At 30.6% G+C, this 19,331-nt stretch overlaps 1 protein-coding gene across 3 annotated transcripts in view; it reads right to left on the bottom strand.

Annotated features, from left to right (window-relative positions):
* The window catches only part of LOC142324766 (uncharacterized), a 92,918-nt gene extending 81,273 nt beyond the window's left edge, over positions 1-11,645 (bottom strand). The window contains exons 1-2 of one of the 3 annotated variants that reach the window (XM_075365734.1): positions 11,410-11,645; positions 9,439-10,123 (exon numbers count right to left, since the gene is read on the bottom strand). The gene's annotated coding sequence lies outside the window, so the exon portion shown is untranslated. The remainder of the gene's footprint in view (positions 1-9,438; positions 10,124-11,409) is intronic. The other 2 variants (XM_075365735.1, XM_075365737.1) reach the window with 2 other exon arrangements.
* Positions 11,646-19,331: the final 7,686 nt, after the last annotated feature.

The raw sequence follows: 19,331 nt of genomic DNA, 5'->3' as shown, positions 1-19,331 counted from the left end.
AGTAAGAAATATAATTTGTTTACATCAAAAATTAATTTAAATGTCAGGAAAAGATTTTTGAAAGTGTATGTTTGGAGTGTCGCTTTATATGGAAGTGAAACTTGGACGATCGGAGTATCTCAGAAGAAAAGATTAGAAGCTTTTGAAATGTTGTGCTATAGGAGAATGTTAAAAATCAGACGGGTGGATAAAGTGACAAATGAAGAGGTATTGCGGCAAATAGATGAAGAAAGAAGCATTTGGAAAAATATAGTTAAAAGAAGAGACAGACTTATAGGCCACATACTAAGGCATCCTGGAATAGTCGCTTTAATATTGGAAGGACAGGTAGAAGGGAAAAATTGTGTAGGCAGGCCACGTTTGGAATATGTAAAACAAATTGTTAGGGATGTAGGATGTAGGGTATACTGAAATGAAACGACTAGCACTAGATAGGGAATCTTGGAGAGCTGCATCAAACAACTGAAGACAAAAACAAACATCTAATCACCACTAGCCATGTACTAACGAATCAGGAGTTTCAGCTAGTGAACAGTACATACCCGTGCTAAGCTAAGAGGATATAAACATACACACATCACACATATAAATGCCGTTTAGTAGGATAGAATTACCTGCGGCAATGGAGCTTTTAAGCGGTCCTCTGTGGCGCGAGTGGTAGCGTCTCGACCTTTCATCTGGAGGACCCGGGTTCGAATCCCGGTCAGACATGGTATTTTCCACACGCTATACATAAATTGTCATTCATCTCATTCTCTGAAGCAATACCTAAAGGTGGTCCCGGAGAATAAAAAAAAAATGTAGCTTTTTTATCGCTTTAGGTATTCCAGAGAATGGAACTTCGTGTATATATTTGTAAAAGTATTATTGGAATAAATTTGAATTTGAAATTGAATATACAAATTATACATGTTATTTTCCAACACTGGAGGAATTTGACTCACCGTCTTCAGGGTACACTGATAGTGACTGGACCTTTCAATTTATAAAAATCTGAAAATTTGATTAGATTGTTTATAAATGCGGTGAATTTGATTAATAGCTTCCAGTGTGGGAGAATAACATATTTAATTTGTAAATTTAATTTTAATTAGACGAGATTAGCAAACAGTGTATAGTAGCATAGTAGGTTACATATGTCCTTTTTTACGACCATTTCTTGTAATCTATTTACCGTAAACATTGGTATTGAGTGATTTTTTTTTTAATTTTTAGTTATCGTTATGACCCTCTACCCCAGAACTTATCTGTGTTGTCACATATTCTGGGGAAGGTCTGAATAAGTAAATATTTTGATATTTCACCGATGTATTTGGTGTGTGCCGATATATACCGGAGAAAATCCATATTTGTCAGATATCGAGCTTTCACGGTAACATAAATTAATTGTAAACTAAAATTTTGTTTCATATAAATTTAGTTAAGAATAAGGTTAGATTTGCTTAAAGTTGAGTCGAACAGAAATCTTGAAGTGTGAATTAATCAGATAAATTACGGAAAATTTCAATCGACTTACTTGTAAACCTAACATTAACCTTGTTCTAAACCTAACTATACTCGATTAAATTTCATTTAAACCAAGCGTTTTACTCCGCAAATAATGTATATTGTACATTTACCAAAACCCACATCGTAAACTAAACCTAAATTAATTTAACCTTAAGTGAATTTAATTTCATTGAAACCAATTTATTCAGTCCCAAAATAAAGTTTATTTACGCTTGTAATATTTCGAAATTTCGGTAAGGATGCTGCGTAACTTGCAAGGGACGTAACGTAACTCGATGGAAGGCGTTTCCCACGAATAATTTTAATAGTAACGAATAACTTTCTTTTACATAAGTTATATTTCAAATTTCATCAAAATCAGAGGCGAGACCGTAACTTATATAATTGCCAAATTTATTATTAAATGTGGACATAAAATATACAGGAACCAGAGACAGTTAAATTTAAATTTTGCATCTTTTTCATAAATAGAGCAATTTTCCTATAAATAATTTTATAAGCGCACCTTTTTAATTAGAATAGTTGATTTATTATACGTCACACAATGTCTAACAGTACAAACGCAAAGAAGAGTTACTAAATTACCTTTAACTTTCCCCTCTAGATAGCGCTACAGCTCTAGAAAGAATTGAAATCGGTCCGATTTCGGCATATGCGGTTTTCACCGGATCTTGACGTTTTGACGCCTAAGGAACCCAAAAAACCGAATGGAAATTGTCCTGTTAATGTTCGTATAAACATGTGTTCGGTGTTGGCATATAAATCACCTTATATCTCCAGAACTACTGGGCCGATTTAGACCAAACTTGGTCTGATTACTTCTTATGAGGCACATGCCATTAAATTTTCAACTTAAAAGTTCAAAGGGATGAGGCTGTGAAGCAAGGTCAAACTCAGTCTCGAGATTTCGCCTAATTAAGGACATATTTTACTTAGGCGCATTTGTTAACGATTAAAAAATAATAATATTTGCAAAAAAACATTTTTTTAAATCGCATGCCCGCCACAAAAATTGCTCTAATTTACTGCTAAATTGTGACGTCACAGGTGAGCGGTAGAATCAAATAAATGAATAATATTTAAAGTGTAAAAAGTAACTCGGTCTAACGGGGAAATTTTTTCTATGTAAGTTGTGAAATTACATTAGTTATATTATATATCATTTGGTAATTCTGAGCAATTATTCCCCCAACCTCAATTTTTCCCAGATTGCAATACGTTATATTGGAGGTCAACACGAAGACGAAAGAAGAGACACGATTTGCCCGAACGTTCGTAGATAACGTGAATGAGCAGTTGAAGATAACAAAAAGGGCAATATTCGTGTTCGGTATGAGATAAACAAATAATATATATATATATATATATATATATATATATATATATATATATATATATATATATATATATAATAAATAAATTTAAAAGTATAACCAAACTTAACCTTCGCTCGCTAGTCAAAGTTAGCGAGCGAAGCGAGCGTAGGTTAAGTTTGGTTAAATTATATTCATAGTTATATTGGTAATGTTCAGGAAAACTTTTTAATTTTTATTTTATTATTTAATTATGGTAAATCATTTATTTACGTACGTCTACGTTATATAGAAAAACCTAAATTTTAAACAATGAAGTTTTTTTAAGTCGGTTCAGTACCTCCAAAGTGAGATAAGAAAAAAATCATTTTTATGTTTTATAATTCACAACCGGTAGACTGAAAAATATATCATACTAGTGTGTTAAGATAGGCTTGATTTATGACAAAAAAAGTCAAAATCCATTCTTTTAACAATCAGTTAGAAGAATAAATTAAATACATACACATACATAGATGTGCGCGCGCGCACCCAAACTCGCACAAAAATGCAAACAATCAAACAAAAATCAATAATAATTTGATGATTATGAAGAATTAATATAAAAGCAATAAAGGATTAGGACACACACACACACACACACACACACACACACACACACACACACACACACACACACACACACACATACACATACACACACACACACACACATACATACTACAAGCAGGGTTGAAACAGGTTATTCAATACTATTTTTTTAAATATAATACAAATGGTAATACACTACATTCTATATTAAGTATATGTACATTATTGAGTCTATATTAAAAAGCACATACCATGATGGTAAAATAAAGACGTTAATTTTGTTTAAATAAAACAACACACATTAATGAAACGTAAATTTGAATTTCGTTTATCGCCCGTAACACTAAGCGACTGGATCGAGTGAGTTAGGCTGTATACATGTTCGTCTACATACATCTCCGCGTACAATCGGTGATCTTCGGTGTATACACGTCTTCTTAACTTGTACAATAATAGATTAATGTTACTGTTGTTTACAGTTTATATTATCAATTACGTAACACGTACGCGCACCCTCACATATACATTAAACATCTATTTAAAACAACTAAAATAATAAAATAAATGTTAAAATAACCGGTTAAAATGTAATTTTATACATAAATATTTTTATTTATTATCAAAAGTTAAGAAACTAAATAAAGGTTTATTTAAAAAAGAAAATAGATTAATATAAAAAAAATTTAATTAAAAAACTGTTTAGAAATCGAACTCAGTTTTAAAAAAATATACTGATTTAATAAATTATATTAAGCATACCACTCTTCCGATTACCGTGGCAGTGTGGTAGCGTCTCGGCGTTTCATCTGGAGGTCCCGGATTCGAATACCGGTGAGGTGTAACATTTTGCTTATGCTAAAAATTTCCATTTTTACATTCCTTTGTAAACTTGTACGGTGAATCATTCATCAGTTGTAGAAAAAAGAACTGATTCAATTGAATCTCATTGAATTTCAATTAAAATTTTATCTTCCCGGTAATGTATTATCTATTACATATACAATTATTTATTATATATACAGAGTGTACCACGAATTTCTTCCGGGACTTTCACAACCTATTCTACTCGCGAAGATAATGGAAAATGTTCATAATAAAAATTTGTCCTAAAATGCTTCGTTTGCGAGTTACGTCGGATTTCAGCTATCCCGGTGAAATAATGTCACTGAAATTTTTAAAACGTTAATTAAGGGACAAAATTAGTGAATCGTTTTGTTTTTTACCGGAAAAATCGAATAAAATATATCCCAGAACCGTATCTGCAGTAGTAGTAGAAATCTAGTGTGAAATTCAATAAATCGCGGTAAAACCCCTGTTTTTAATGTTAGATGTACAATAACTTTGTTAAATAACTTTTAAACAAAACTTGTAGAGGATTTAATTCTAAACAAAATGATATAGAGCAAGTTCAATCAAACAAAGAAAACTTTTTCACGTCTCTTTCATTAGCCGTAAATCGCAAACGAAGTATTTTAGGACGAATGTTTAAATGAAATTTAAACGAGTAGATTATTTTCACGAGTAGAAAGAGTTATGAAAGGGCCCGGGAGAACTTTGTGATACAATCTGTGTAAATATATAGTAATTTTTATGAGGCTGTTATTCTTTCACGCAAAATCTACTCGTCCGATCGAGGTGAAATTTTGTACTAAAATAGGTTTTATAACCGAAAAGAATTTACGACTATTACCGTAACGAAATATTCCACCGTTTCATGACGGTAGTCGTTTAAATTGCTTGCGGTAACCACCGGATTATGTTCTTTTCCTATATTTAAATTTACCACGGCCAAACCGTTGATCAATCGAATTCTGACAGCATTTACAGTTTTTGAAATTAAATTTTCTACAAAAAAAGGTCTCTCTCTATCTTTTGCGATACTATTTGGATTATCGGTAAATATACCTTAAAGGAGCGATGGTGTTCGTGTTCGATGTACATTTTTTTAGACTTGCCCTGACCGGGATTCGTCCCGGTCAGGCATGGCATTTTCACACACGCTACAAATCATTCATCTCATCCTCTGAAGAATGCCTAACGGTGGATCCGGAGGTCTTTACATTCAAACACCTTCAGTTTTCAAATAAAGTCGCTTGCTTTATGCTCATGTAGAAACAACGTATATATGCATATTCCAGATAGAAGAGCTGTAATTCTGTATGCAATTTCAGCGTTTAGATTATGATGTTTCAACATAATGTATCGAAAACTTTTTCGCAAAGAAAAAGAAAGAAAATTGGTCATTTTCTTGTGGTGTTTGTCGGATAACGCTATGAATCGTGCAAAGTACATTTTTACCCGTACGAAAGAGCGTAAAAATAACGCTCAATTACAGTTATTTTTTTTAATAGCTTTCTTATTTTCGAAATCCTGTTTAGATGAAATTTAGTAACTGAAATCTGACAAACTTCCCGTTATCCAATCAAGCTGAAATTTTGCACACACGTTTGGCATGAATGATAATATAATATACCATATTTAATATCGTTCTAAAACAAACATGTCGGACGTTTGTAAAAACATTTATTTGTTTACTTACGGGTAACAAATCATATGTTTCGGTAACTAAGGGTGTGTTGTGGCAGCGAAACGATTTTGTTACGATTACAAAATGGATTTGTTACTATCAACTGCCGTTACTGATTTTTTATTGTAAGTTATCTGATTTTGTTACGACGACAAACCGATTTGTTGTAAGTAAATGAATTCTGTTACTATAACAAAATCATTTTTCTTCGTGTAGTGTAGATTCTCATGGGAACAAAAAGATGAAACTAGAGTACAAAACAAAAAAAAAAAACTGCAACACACCGTAAAATACGGTTGGAGAAATAGCATGAAAAGCGAGCGAATGAAAGCGAAAAGGTAAAACGGGCGAGATTTGACGAGTTGATTTTTAGCGGGCGAAAGTTGAGTTTTTATTTTATTTTTTTACGCGCCCGCTACTAGAGTAAGAAAGAATGAGAATAAATGATAAACCGATGTGAATGAATCGATAGCATTTGAACGAACAAGCGAAGGCGGGAGACCAAAAAGTAAAAATAAATAAATAAAAAAAATGGTATTCTTTTAAAAAAATTTCTCTAAATAGTAGGAAATAATTTTTCAGTAACTGTAATATAATCAAAGTAGTTCAAGTCCTAGTAAAGCCAGATATTTTTACATGGATTTGAATACTAGATCGTGGATACCGGTGTTCTTTGGTGGTTGGGTTTCAATTAACCACACATCTCAGGTACGGTCGAACTGAGAATGTACAAGACTACACTTCATTTACACTCATACATATCTTCCTCATTCATCCTCTGAAGAATTATCTAAACGGTAGTTACCGGAGGCTAAACAGGAAAAAGAAAGAAAGAAAGAATATAATCAAAGTAATTTTCAATATTTGTAAAAAGAAATCCATTGTGGCTCATAAAATTTTACTGAAGAATTGGAATAGGTGTTCTGCGAGGATTAATAAAGGTAAAAAATGCGAACGAACGTAAATTAAAATTATAAAACTAAGTAATATTTTATGAGCGCAAAATTTTTACAAATGTACAAATATTTTCTAGTTTTTGGAGCAATTACGTTTTAAAAGAAACCCATTTTACAATTAAAACATTTTTTTTGCGTAAATATATAAAAAATAAGATATAAACCCTTTTGGGGCATAACTATCTATATTCCTGCAGAAGTAATTTTTAAAATGTTATTAATATCTTTTTATGAAAAATTTTACATACATGCGCGCACGCGCACACACACACGCATGTTAGGATTCAGGATGTAGCATATGTAAGCATTATTAGTGGTATGTATTCCTTTTTTTTCCTGTTTAGCCTCCGGTAACTACCGTTTAGATAATTGTTCAGAGGATGAATGAGGATGATATGTATGAGTGAAAATGAAGTGTAGAGTCTTGTACATTCTCAGTTCGACCGTTCCTGAGATGTGTGGTTAATTGAAACCCAACCACCAAAGAACACCGGTATCCACGATCTAGTATTCAAATTCGTGTAAAAATAACTGGCTTTACAAGGACTTGAACGCTGGAACTCTCGACTTCCAAATCAGCTTATTTGGGAAGACGCGTTCACCACTAGACCAACCCGGTGGGCTGGTATGTATTCCTGGTTGAAGTCTTTGTTACGTGTTATTTTATTCAGTTTTAATTAAAAAATCACTGTTAGCATTTACACTTAACATTGGCTAATATAATATAATTCTGAAAGAATATTTATATTGAAATAATTATTTTATACATATAATAAAATGTTTGTTTTTTAAAAGAATATTTATCCTTAAGAAATAACTGTGTGTGTGTGCGTGTGTCTATCTCTCTGCGCGCGCGCGTGTGTTACATGATAATTAGATGTACAGTTAAACCTGAGAAATATTCGACATAATATTGATATTGATATTTTTATTTGATGATGTATTTTAACTGTTTGTTAGTTATAAAGTTTAAGTTTGTGCAAATATCTTTTTAATAACATTTTTCATTATCCATCATAATCACTTTCTCCGTTACTTTTACTATAGTTTTATCGGTGCTTTCTGGATGAGTATTTAAAATCATAATCCGTACATAGTTATTCCTAAAACAATATTACCGTAAAATATGTAATTGGTTTTTATACTGCAAGATAAAAATTATTAAAAAAACCAGACTACTCCTGATTTACCTAGAATAAACAACAAAAAATAGTCGAGCGAGTTTTTCTTTATTTTATCGGCATTTTTTTCAGATACATTAGTATAGTCAGCGATATGAAATTTAATATTACTTTTATGCGTTATCTTGTACTCGGGAGTTACCACCTCATACAGCCTACACAGGCACCCGACTACATCAAATATAGAAATAATATTAAATTTCACATCGCTAACTTACTATATCATGAAAAAAAGCTTGTAAGAAAAGAAAGAAAAACAAATATTTTTTGTCGTTTTTCATAATTATTCTAGGTAGATTTTTGTACAATTAGCGTAGTCAGAATTATTTTATTTAGGACTTTTTTGTTGTTTACATAACATTATATCATAAGTATTTATTCTGTTACCAAATTAAAACGGTTTGAAAATTTTATGGACATAACCCAACTTCATTGTTATAAGCAGATATACAGCGGCAGATAATAAACGATTACGTCAAAAATCATAAAGAAAAGATGACGAAGTAAAGAGAAAAATAAAAATGATGAAGGAAAAGTCAGTTCAGTGAAAAACAGCACGACATATGCAAAAAGTAAAATACATTTAACGACCTTGAAAGGTTAAACAGATACAACAGAAAAATCCTCCAATACAGAAGAAACTAATCTGTATTTAAAATATCTTGCAGGTCCTAACTATTAATACGGAAACGGTCCCGATAGAATTAGATTTAGCTAAATTAGAAGCTTCTTACCATACATTTATTCATTATGATAAAGTAGTAAATCTTATATAAAATTTGAATAATATTTATGAATATTTATTAAATTGTTTTAATTATACCTTTTAATTATAAATTGTATAATGTAAGTAAAAACAGTCATAAGTCTAGAGATGGAAGTAATTATTTAAAATTTATTAATCGTTCGAAAATGAAAAAGTTAGAAATAGTCTTTGGTAAGTAACAAAGTGAGAAATAAAAGACGAATTGTTAATGGTCTCGGTTCGATTGTTTAATTCTTTACTACCAATTTACACGGTTATGATGGAGAAAAATATAAAAAAATTGTTAGAAGAAATAAAACAAACAAAATGATATTGTAAATCAGATTAATGACCAGTACTCTTAGTACAGATATTATGAGTTTCAAAAACAGTTAGTATAATTGAAGATAATTTTATGGAATTACGTAATATGTAAATCATTTTGTTGAATTAGAAAAATTAAGAAATTTCGTGTATCTATATGTAAAAGAATTAATTTGTAAAATAACGTTTTGTTTTTCAAAAATATTATTCTTTAAAAGAAATAACTTATATAAATAGAAAAGATAGATTGTCTTGTAAATTAATAAAATTAAAATTAGATTTTCAAACTTACCTTATTTTACATCCAATATCCAAAATATAAAATTTTGAAAAATGTAAATTAACTATACACCTTTATCCACTGTTACAAAATGTATTTGAGTTTATTTAAATATTTCTCCCGATTATGAATTCATGTCTGCTACTTTCAAGATGCTATAATGACTGTGAATGTTTATTTTCTAATAATAATTTTTAATGAACACTGTGATACAGAATTTATAAATATTTAATTATTTAATTTTTAACTGTTTATTTCATTTTTTTTTTTAAATTATTTTTACTTGCAATGTACAATTTTTTATTTCTGTTCAAATACAGTAGTTAAGAATGTGCCTTTGATAGTTGCAGCTTTGGTTAAAGATGTAGTCCAAATACTGAAAACTTTAACCTAGATCAGTAACCAAAGAAATTTTAATATAACCGTTTTAAAATTAACCCACCGTGTTGGTCTGGAGGTGAACTTGTCTTCGCAGATCAGCTGATTTCGAAGTCGAGAGTTCTAAGGTTCAAATCCTACTGAAGGCAGTTATTTTTATACGGATTTGAACAGTAAGATCGTGAATACCGGTGTTCTTTGGCGAATTGGGTTTCAATTAATCAACACACCTCAGGAACGGTCGAGCTGACACTGTATGTACAAGACTACAATCATTCATCCTCTGAAGTAATAATAATACATTATGTGGTTCCGGAGGCTAAACAGAAAAAAAAATTAAATGATTATTTTTTTATATAAAAAATTTTAAAATTAGGTTGTTTCAATTGCTACTGAGCATATTATTCGATAAGACTGCATACTACTCCTTCCTGTAATAATCCGACTGGATTTGGATTCACCTTTGATAAACATGTACATATTGCCAGTTAAAAAAGTAAAAATGTACTTTTTGCAAGGAGAGGTTTGCACACTCGGTCCTGAGTTCCATTCCCGGTTTGACTTCATGATTATTTTATACATATAAAATTTAGTTACTTTAATCTCCTTTACTTTATCTAGTGAAAGGTTACGCTGTTATCTTAAAATTTAAAAAAATAAATAAATATAAAATAAAATGATTGCAGTAGGATTAGAATCACTGAGGAGAAAATATTACAATATAGAAATATAATAAATTACAAAATACCTAAATTTGAAGCAAAAAAATGAATTATTTTCGTAAAATAACTGACGTAATATTTAAATTGACAGGTATATTACCTCCGATAAACGATCTATGAACGTTCGGATAATAGAAATTCCAGATATTAATTTTAAAAAAACATTTACTTCAATTTAGATATTTTAATGTTATTTCAGCTGCAGAAAGGGAAACAAAGAGATTTGTTTAATATTAACTTAAGAATACTGAAAACAACACGAACGTTCGGATAAATGAACGAGAGAAGTCGGTAAACCGAGAATCTTATAATTAAAATACCTATAATAATTCGATTTTAAATAACAAGATTAATCCACAAAATAAACTGGCTTTCCTCTTTTTATTGTATTGGTACTTAAAATAAGTTATTTTACTTTGTAATCTTAAAAGCAAATTTTTATCTAGCGGACCGGCATTAATTTGTACGAAATTAAATAAATTATTGTATTATATTTGACAAATTATATTATGAAAATAATAATATTAATTCGCTATTACTTTTCTTTCTTTCTTCTTATGACCCCCGGAATGTTTACTACAGTTTAACCCTCATCACTATCACTACTATATAAATAAAAATAAAAAACAAAAAACCTGTAAATAAATAACCTAACAAAACTTCTTTTACTAGATTTAATGTAGTTGTATATATCGAGAGATATCGTCTATATCGAATGTTTATGTCTAAATCGATCGGTTTACAAACCAATTTGGTCATTTGTAAAAAAAAATAAAAATATTTAGTTCATTTAATTTTCACCATTCCCGTTTATTCTCTCACCACATTATTTAGTACCGTACTATTTCTCTTAGTACAAAATACTAATATTTAAATTACTTACCGAGTTTGTGTAGAATTGTGTAGAAAATCCTTTTCTATTTTGTTTTTGTATTTATACAAAATATTCGTAAAACGCAAGATAAATTAACTACAAATAATGCATTTTTCATCGACGTAACACGTTGTTTTGTTGCATGTAGTAAATCAGATCTGACTGTTTCGGTACGAATCGGTACAGAAAGAGAGAAATAACGTATGAAAAAGACAACGAACGAGCCGAGTACAGCAGCTAGTCTGTAACTAATGCACACAGGAATTACGCAATATAAAATATGTCTCTTTTGTCTTTATACATCTCTCGTAATCACACTAAATAAAGTTACCCCCTCTTTTTCCTTATAGTTCATTTTGATTTAATGTCGTTTTTTGTTACTAATAGTTCTATATTAACGTAGAATTATTTGGTTTACATTTTCGAATAATCATTTCATTTTGTCTATACTTTTAAAATATTTACGATAATATATTTAAAATGGTATTTTTTATTTAATAAATAAGTTTTACAACAATATGAGGAATTTCTAACGCTTTAATCGATCAGAATCGCACTGTGAAATAATTTCAATGATTTCCAAGAAAATGAGGTTATGAATACAAAAAGCAAAAAATGTATTTAACTAACTAGATTTCCAAAATGTTAACGAATATTGAAATCGTTTAATACCCACAGGAACTCATTATACCGGTATTTATAAAACAACAAAATTTCACATCGTATTCAAATATCAACCGATGAACCGAGAGCTAAAACTTAAATTTTTCCGAACAAAACCTATTCGTATTCGATTTATTCAGTAATAAAAAGATTACTTATTTATAGACATTCTGGCGGTGTTTAAAATCTGTATACATAGTCATGTATCATAAATATACGTAATTCAAAGCGGTATTTATGATAAAATAAAAATACTTCGCCGACCGTGGGGCTTCTAACAGATAAATAAATACTTATCCAGACCTCTTTATGGAATATTCTTTTACCTTGAAATTATAATCACAACTCTTCTTCGTACAAGCTTATCTTCCTTTCTCTCTCTCTCTCTCTCTCTCTCTCTCTCTCTCTCTCTCTCTCTCTCTCTGTGTGTGTGTGTGTGTGTGTGTGTGTGTGTGTGCGCGCTAATGGTTGATAAATTCATTTATATACTGGTATCTGACATGACACGACTCACAAGTCGCTTCTGAAAACAACGCAGCCAACTTAAGAATAACAAGTTCTCATGCTAGGCTTATAAGGAAAAGTGAAGACTGGAAATAAATGGTTTCACTTCCCCTTATTTACCGAACCGACTATACGATTGCAAATCGACATAAGAAGCCCACCAATATGCAGATAATATTCATCCGTGTAAAAGCTTCATATAGTGAACATTATTACTTTCAGAGAAAACAGTTCTGACCGTTACATTTAGTATCTGAGGTATTTTAGATGTATTGCAACTAAAGTAAAATCTGGGGCAGATATAACAGCAAATTAATGTGGCCGTTGTAAAACAAGGCGATGTAATATTGCTGTTTTAAACCGATTTTACCTATTTATTTAAAAAATGCTCGCCAGACTGGGATATATTGTTAATGGAACTCGACAACAGAATAATGCCGGTCACTTTTGAGGAGTCATCGGACGATAAAATGTAACCGATTCAGCAAAATAACATCCGAGTGTTAATATTTTATATTCATAGAAATAACATTTTTGTAATTTTTTTCCGAGCGCAGTTAGTGAATAAATACTGAAGTAAAATAAATAAATAAACATCCATAGTTGTAATGCTGTTTAAATTTTTTCACTCCCCTTTCACTATTTTTTTTTTTTTCACTAGTATTGCATACTAATACACTCTCTCTCGCCCCTAGATTATTCTCTCTATCTCGCTTTCTTACATAGACAAGCACGATTTGTAGTATCAGATAATAAAAAAAACTATTAGATAATTTAAGTAAAAATTAAAAAAAAATAAAATTTATTTATAATCTGTACTTAATAATTTATATTCATACGAACAAAGACCACGCTTTACTCCTAAAAAAAATGAATATACGATATTTATAAAATAATATAAAATTATTTTTTGTGACACAAGCAGATAAATTTTTATTACAAACAAAAAAAACCATTATGTTAAAAAATATTATTTATGACAATCATTACATTTTAGAATGTAATAATTGTTAATCACAAACAGGCAGTTGACACTCAGTGCAGCTTTTGCACGTTCTTCGTCGTTTTTTTTATAGTTGATTTATAACATGTGGCAGGAACTAGTGAACCTTTTCCTCCCTGCTATGTCTCACACAACAGAGGGACCAGCAACTTTTGTAGATACTATTTGATGGTCTCAGTTGCAATTTTTGTAGTGTAGATACGTATCAGTTGAGCATTCAGCATGTGAGCTTCAGTCATTGATTTGGCTAGTTATTTACTCACTTGCCGCGTAAAATGACGTTTTTTGGCGGTATCATTTTATTATTTTTACATTAATGCCGCGAGTGAACTTATGTATCGCACGCATGTTGAAGAACACACCCATCGGCCATCTTCAACATCGATTTTTAATGGTATACCTTCTTAGCATTTAGTCCATAGTGTCTATTTATTGTAGTAACTGATGATATCGGGTTTCTTTTTCAAATCGTTACTCAGCCATATTCAAATACATTGTTGTTATAAAAATTACAGCTTTATTTTTCTTTGGGAAGTTAGTATGTCGTGAAAACCAAAAACAGTTTGGTATTGCTCTCTCGGAGCCATGATACTAGGTATATACTATTTATTTTTATTGGGCCATGAATGGTGAGATTCTACAATAGCAAGTGCTTGGCAAGGAGTAAAATTGTGAAAAATTCTCCATATAGATGTTTTTCCCACTTCCTCGGTACGCGGACGCAAGTTCATTTACCATTCTCTCCCTGATCTTTTGCTCTGTTGTTATTCGCTTTGCCAGTGTGCATTATGCCGTGCAAAGGATACGCGTTTTTCAGCATCTCAAATTCAACAAATTTTGATTCCATATACACTTGGCTTCGAAGGCATATATTTGGTAAATCCTGTGCGACCTCAAAAAGGCTATATGTGCTGTTCATCGGTCATTAAATTCTCTATAGGGTTATACATCTGAGATAAATTTGCATTGAGCTTTGTTCACAGATCACAAATTGGAGCTGCCTTATCTTCTTTTTTGCGGTGAATGCGAGTATTGCTGTCATCAAATGTTATTAATTAATCTTATCTGGTTTATGATTATCTTTTGTGTTTCTACAGCAATTTTATTTTCCTAGAATTATTCAGATACTCAATAACGATGTTGACATATCAAAATAAACAAAAAGGAAACGCTTTATATTAATGAAATATCCAAAACTGGAATTTAACAGTAAGTGGGTGCGAAACAACGTCAGTAAAGTTGGATATGAACATAAGGGATTAGGATGGGAGGCTAGAGAATTAATGGAGCAAGAAGGGATTTGAATCTCCCTCTACTAGATGATATTTTTATTTTTCTGAAAGTAAAATCCATTTTGAGAAATAAAATTGAATATTGGTGTATATCTGTATGTATTTTTACACTGTCCAAAAAGGAGTGTAATGTATGTCAGTTTGTTCCACTGTAGCAGCTCAACAGTTGAGCCGATTTAGACGTATGATCCAAAGTTGGAATCCTTGTACCTGACTATATATATATATATATATAATGTTTAAAAAAAAGAGCCAGTTTTTTTACAGTCATGTTATTTAATATTTTAGATACTGCAAGTTTATCTTTGAAATAGATTTACGACATTATAAGTATACCGCTTAGAAGTGAAGCAGTTTTACAACTACTGTATCCCATGATGAAAGTAACATGATGTTACTTTCATCATGTACGTACGTATCTTGCATAACTCAAAAACGATAAGGCGTAGGATGTTGATATTTTTTATTTGGACTGTTGTAACATCTAATTGTGCATCTCCCCTTTTGATAGCAATCAACTGGTCCAAAAGTGTCCAAAACAGCTTAAAATAAAAAAAAATTGTATTTTGAACTTTTTTTAACTGCAGTTATAAATCCTCATTGAGAGCTTTTCAACGATATATCATAAGTGGGACGTATTTTCATTGGTTCCAGAGTTATAGCCAAATAAAATTGTAATTAATGAAATATTTGGATCTTACAAGGTGGAAGGCACATCAATTCAAATAAGACTTCATCTCTTTTTTTTTTAATCTAAATGTATTGATTTATTAATAATTATTAACTTCTGATTATAAAAAAATTGTTTACGATAAATAATAATTCAATAATAACAATAAAAAAAGAAATATATAAAAAATATTACGACTTATTAATGAAATAAACTTTTATGTACTTTTCATTTAAAAAAAAAAATTTCATACGTAATTCAATAGGCAAGGAAGTCATGTGATGTCCACATCAGATTTTTAATTCAGTCATGACAAAGCATCAAATCTAGTAGCTAGTTATTTTTCATAGCAGTTAGTTCGTTGTTTCATGTTGAGTTATTATTTTTGATAATATATGTTGAGCAATCGATTTAAAAGTTTTCAGTGAGAGATTAACAGGTTTTTTTTATGAAAAAAAAAGAAGAAATTAAAAACTAATCTAACGGATAGATAGTAAAACTTAATATCACGGGTAAAAACGAAAATAAAAATAAAAGTAAATATAATTTAACAAGGTCCGGGATGGGTGTAAAAGGCCCATTCTCGGATAACAAAAAGACTAAAAAATGCAAAGACTAAAAGAAAAAAGCTAAAAAACATAAAAAAAACTTAAAACTAGGTTAAAAATTAAAATAGTAAAATTAAATAAAATTTAAAACTAATACCAATTATATAATAAAAAAGTAAAACTAAGTTAAAAACAAAAATTAAAAAAGTGAAATAAAACTTAAAACTATTGTATTTACAGACTTACAACATATCACTTTCTTTTCTTTCTTTTTTCCTGTTTAGCCTCCGGTAACTACCGTTTAGATAATTCTTCAGAGGATGAATGAGGGTGATATGTATGAGTGTAGATGAAATGTAGTCTTGTACATTCTCAGTTCGACCATTCCTGAGATGTGTGGTTAATTGAAACCCAACCACCAAAGAACACCGGTATCCACGATCTAGTATTCAAATCCATGTAAAAATAACTGGCTTTACTAGGACTTGAACGGTGTAACTCTCGACTTCCAAATCAGCTGATTTGGGATACAACATATCACTAAAATCTTACAACTAATATCACAGACAAAGTTTTTAAAACATACAAAAAAAAAAACTATATAAAATTTGACAAATTCCGATACTGTGTAAAAGGGCTCCCTATTCGGATAATAAAATCAGAATACAGAACCACAAAAATTAAATTTTTATATTAAGTGCTTTTTATATTAGTGCTGAGTTAACCCAGCACTACGCAAAAACAGAAATGTCTGATTTAAAATGTTATTATCGTTGCACAAGACACCACGGATGTTTCTGGGAAGTTTAAATTTACGACTCAACGCCGCATAACATATGCAATCCAAGAGTGTATGGCGTACAGTTATGCGGCAGTTGCATCGTGCGTGTCCTCTATCATCAGGTACTTGTGTGTAACCCTCGTGTGTCCTATCCGCAGTCGGAGATTAAAAGATACATACATTTATTTCCAGTAATTAGTTTTAGAATATTTTATAAATGAAAAATTACAAAATTAATTTTGACAGTTAATTTAAACAGTTAAAAAAACTGTCTAATTTCTTACTTAGTAATAAATTAAACAGTTTTTTAACATACTTTTAACTTCGGAAAGGTTTTTGAAAACTTGTCTGGGCTTGTCGGCCCATGATGTTTGTATTGAAAAGATCCTTGTCTTATCAGTAATTTATTTCAGAAAAAACTTTTCGCATACTACTACCATTTTGTAAAAATGGAAAATTGCTATATTTTCTAAAGGTGTAATTTAATTTTGTACGTTCATAGTGTAGTCAATGTATAGTAAAGTCAATCGAACTGTTACTGTAGAAATTAGTTCAATCTGAAAGTACTAATTTCAATCTCAGAATGTTCGTAAGCAAACTTTCATGTTAGTTTCTAAGTGGTGGTGTGATGGGTTTCAATGGATGCAATTCGAACAAAAATTTCAAGATAGTGGTGAGAGTGATGGTAATATTTTCAAAGTTCTTTTGTAACATTGCAACTTTCATGTAGCTCTCCAATCATTGTGTTATACTTAAAACAAAACATGTACTGATACCGACAGGAAATACTGATATAATATATATACTGATAAATACTGATAAAATACTGAAATACTGATATAGACAGGAAAGCCTGTAATGCAGCCACTGGCACGTCATGAACAATGTGGTGTTACATTTATGGGAAGACATCGAAAGATTTCAATAAATTGGATGCAGTTCAGGAAGAAAATCCTGATTATTTGAAATTTGGTTTGTCAATTTTTACACACAAGAATTCAATTTTTTGAATCGTTGCTGCATTCAGCTCATAAAATTCCTACCAAAAAATGGCATGCTAAAACTCAAGAAGAAAAGGAAATTATAAAAGATTCAAAAAAGAAAATACAAGATAGTTTCAAAGAGGAAATGGGTCTTCCAGTAGACACCCCAAAGTAGGGCTTTGGTATCACGAATGACGGTAATACATCAAGGCAGTTTTTTCTGGCCCAGAAACAGCTACTTGTTTAACAAGTAGCCATTTAAAATGCGCGTCTAATAAACGAGTTTCAAGGTTTTGCTTCAGTTACATCAAAATTATATGTTGAACTGTACAGGTGGCACCCCATGACCATGACTCTACATAAAATTTTAATTCAAAGATCAACTGTAATTATAAGTGCATACTAGTATTTGGTCAGCTACCGGAAGCAGCAGCTGAAGCGAGAAATAAACACGTTCGGCAATGCAGATTAAAGTTCTCAAGATATTTTTTGGGGGAAAAAGTGCAGTAGGGACACTTTAAGTAGGTTGTTTCTGAGTTCAGATCCCTTTTTGAGTTGCAAAAGAAAAATACCGAAGAAAAGAAGCAAGCCATTTGGCAAAGAAACAATAGAAATTCTACTGCCAGGGCACCAAACCTTGCTCATTCAGGAGAGATTACAGCACTAGATCATGATGATAATGATGAGAATGGAAAGGGGTTGAAATAAGATATTCAAAGGATGAAGAGGAGAGTGAGACTGACGCCAAGCATTCTGAATAGGGCATCGAACCTTTGAAGCAATGTGTACTACTTAGTTTATAATCTTGTTATTATTGTTTTGGATCACATACTTTTATTAAGTTAAGCCTTCATCTATAAGCAAATGTTTTGAAAACTATTTCATATTTTGATGTACTTGTTTTTGTATTGGTTTACTGTAGTTAATTTTATGTAGGCATATATAAATGTACTTATGATGTATGTTTAGTATTTAAGTAAAAAATTATAATTTGTTCATAGTAAATAAAATTATTTATATATAAATATAATTGCTTTTTTCATAAAATATTTTCTTGTCTACCTGTGCTGCTAATCAAACAAATAAGTTTACTGTGATAAGTAAGCAATAAGTCAAACAAAAACAATACTGGTATCTAAAAAGAAAACTAGTTACATAAAATTGTCAAAAATGTTTTTAAAATGTGAATCAACATATCAGGATAGTTTTAAAGTAGATAAAAAAAATTTAACACAATCTCTATTGAAAAAGATTAGATTATAATTAATAGTTAAGTAATTTTGGCCAGCTCTGGATGTAAATTACGCCATGGTGCATTGTATCTTTCACTCATACATATCCATTCAAGTACATAAGGATGTCCCCAAACACAGTATGATGCTTCACATGATTGTAGTTCTAGCTCTCTTTTTGGAAAGCAAATCAGAAGAGATTCAGAGAAGTATAGTCAAATATTAAAATAACAAGTAAAAGTCAAGGAAATTTAC

Source organism: Lycorma delicatula, chromosome 5 (assembly GCF_047948215.1).
Source record: "Lycorma delicatula isolate Av1 chromosome 5, ASM4794821v1, whole genome shotgun sequence".
Classification (NCBI taxonomy): domain Eukaryota; kingdom Metazoa; phylum Arthropoda; class Insecta; order Hemiptera; family Fulgoridae; genus Lycorma; species Lycorma delicatula.
Note: the sequence above shows the minus strand (reverse complement) of the source record. Positions and strands in the feature narration are given on the sequence as shown.